We start from the raw sequence: 3,445 nt of genomic DNA on the forward strand, positions 1-3,445 counted from the left end.
CTGCACAAACCTGACAGTCTAATTGGTTTCTGAGACCCACTGTGGAAGGACAGATCTGACTCCGACTCCACAAATTTTCCTCTGTCACTGTGACATTCTTACACATACATTTACATGTCTCTTTCTCTTCACACACGCACATACACACACACACACGCACACACACAAAGAGAAAGAGACAACACGTTTACACAGTTAAAAAATTAAAAATTAAATTAAGTGAATAATATTTCTTATTCATTTTTAAGTGAAACTATGGAGTAATATGTTTTCACAAGGAAAAATGCAGAAAAAACCTGAACTAACAAGGGCAAGTTAAACACAGACTGATAAGATAGTCTTGTTTGGGGTTTTAAATTTATCCTGTTTTAATAATTCATTTATAACAAGGATTCAAAATTCAAGAAAGTTAAGGAATACATATAAAAGGAATTTTTTCAAAGTATCATTGAAAATCAGACAGCTGTCCTAATAGGCAGAGCACCAATATTTGATATTCTGCTTTGAATTTTGAATATTCCCTTTTTCATCTACAGAGGGCAGAGCTATAGTCACTAAGAACATCTGAGGCTTTGTCTAGATTCTTCTGTCTAGTTAAGCATCTTTAATATAAGAGAGATGTAGAACTGAAGGGGCTATTTTTCCAAGTATCGCTGAGACTTGTCCTAAGAATATGATTGTTTACAGGACATTTTTGAAAATCCAGGCATTGAAATGATACCAACAATCTCAAGCACTGTCTGACCTCAACTGTCTACTGTCTGGAACCCATGTGTTTCCTTGTCTTGAAGTAATTTGGTGCTTACACTTAGTATAGTTCAAGGAGGTACAGCAGACTGTACTTTTCCCAACCTTTGTTTTATACCCCTTTCCCCACTGACACACCTCTCATAACCCCCAACTCCATTGGAATTCATACATTCCATCATTTGTGTTAAGGCCTATTGTGTCAAATTAGTGTCCCCAGATGTCCCTCAGTGCACATATATCCACTGGGGTCTAGGCAGCCTATCTAGACTTCCTCCCCTTAAGAAGATCAGATCTACCTCAACTGGTAGTAATCAGATGCCAATAATTCCTTGACTAAGATTGGGGCTTGTTGCCCATTTCACATTTTCACAGTTCTGTGTTGGGGTTGTCTGCTTGAGTTTGCATAGGTCTTGTGCATGCTGACACCATTGCTGTAGGTTCATATGAGCAAGGTGGCAGGTGGAGTTTAATATAAGAGTCCTGTTCAAGAACCCACAATCTGCAGACTCTTCCTCTGCAGGCCCTTGTTCTATGTTCTGTGACCTTAGGTGTAGAGGTTGCATTGTAGACGTATCACTTATGCTTTGGCAAGTCATTGGAAATTTCTGTGTGTGACCAGTTGTGGAACTCTGTGGTAGTCTCCATCTGTTGCAAAAGAAGTTTCTTCAATGACTGTTGACTGAAATACTTGTCTGTAAGTATAAGAATCTATATTTTGCGCATAGTAAAAATTATGTTTTTCTAGGGATATGATCTGTGATATCTCCAGCCATGTGTATTTGGTGATGTTTACAGTACTATACATGAGTTTCCTGGCATTGAGTGAGTTAAATCCAACTAGGTAGCTGTTGATTACTCCCAAGATAAAAAGTGCTGTTACTACACCAGTGTCATTTGCTATAGTAGACATTGATGTGGTTTTTAGGTTTTAAATCTGGGGTTGGACCATTGATTGTTGTTTTCCCTTAACCGCTTTCATAGTTCTCTCCAAAGCTTTGAGAGCTAGCCTTCACGGGAGGTGATTTCCAGGTCAGTTTCAGCAGTTACATCAGGATATGCATTTGATGTTAGGATCCACAAATGAGGGAGAACATACATCATTTGTTTTTCTGTGTCTGTGTTACTTCATTTAGTATAACAGTTTCTAGTTCTATCCATTTACCTGCAAATTTAATGATTTTGTCTTTCTTTTCCACTGACTAGAACTCCGTTGTGTAAATGTACCACAATTTCATTACCCAGTTGAGGGACACTTAGGTTGCTTCCATCTCTTAGCACCACATGGAGGCCAGATTCAGGCACTTACAGGCAGTATTCAAGGGTCTAGGCCTGAAACAGAGTCTTACAACACAATTCAATAAAGCAAGATTAGGGTGGGTGTTTCTGGTATAAGAAGCAGACCAAGAAATGACACATCAGACTTAAAGTAGAATGTGAAGCATTGAGAGCAGGTGAGAAGGAGAGTTTGTGACAGGGTCAGCTGGAAACAGTTCACACAAACTTTTCTCAGCCTCCAATAAGCTGAATGATGAGAGCTCATAGTAGAGAGAGACAGCTTGGTGGGTGGGATGAGGAAAGGGAGGTAGAGGTCAGAAGCTTCTCAGTGGAGACACCCATTTCCTCAAGCTTCCTTTGTATAATTATCAGTCTCATCATGAATAAGTCACTCCAGTAGTATGCTTCCCAAGTTGTTCTGGAACTCACCTCCACCAGAAAACTCTTAGAATTGAGCAATACTTTCATCAAAACGGAAGTTGTGAATTCATTGTACAAAAATCTGCAGCCTTCTTATGTAACAGTAAGAATAATGTTGAGATAACAATCTTAAAACCAGGGGAGAGAGAGATGGCTCAGCTGTGCAGAGCACTGACTGCTCTTGCAGAAGATCTGAGTTTGAGTTATAGCATGGCTAACAACTAACTGTAACTCCAGTTCCAGGGAAACTGATGGTCTCTTCTGTCCTCTGCAGGCACTGCATGACATGGGTGCACTTACCTACATGAAGGCATAACACTCATACACATAAAATACAGATAAATGTAAAGAAGAAATCACAAAAACAATTCCTTCATTATAGTCTAAAAAAAGAAAGTACTTTGGAATAAGCCTAACCATCAAAATGAAATATGTCTAAAATGAAAATTTCACACAAAATGACAGAGAAAACTGACAAAGACACCAGAAAATGGAATGAATTCCCCTGCTCAGAGGTTGACAAAATTTATATTTTGAAAATGCTCTATTATACTATCCAAAGCAATCTTCAGTTTCAATACAGTCCCCACCAAAATTCCAGTGGCATAATTTATAGAACTAGAAAAGTCTATCCTAAAAGATACACTGAATTACCAAAGACCCAAGATAGCTGAAGCTACCATGAACTCAAAAACCAGTTAAGCAGATCTCACCACATGTGATTTCAAGCTATGATACAAAGGCCTGGTAACAAAAACACCATGGTACTGGCACTAAATAGGCACAGAAGTTAATAGACTAGAATAGATAACCCAGCTATAAATGTATCTAGGAGCCAGCACTTGATTTTTGTCAAAGGCTCTGAAAATATGTATTAGAGAAAAGAAAACTTTTTCAACTAAGGTTTTAAAGTTACAAAACCCTGGATATCCAATATAGAAAATGAAACTAGATCCATAGGCTTCACCCAGTCTAAAAAAACTCAGGCCAGAGAAATGGC

This window comes from Nannospalax galili, unplaced genomic scaffold (genome assembly GCF_000622305.1).
Source record: "Nannospalax galili isolate Female #2095 unplaced genomic scaffold, S.galili_v1.0 scaffold1654, whole genome shotgun sequence".
NCBI lineage: Eukaryota > Metazoa > Chordata > Mammalia > Rodentia > Spalacidae > Nannospalax > Nannospalax galili.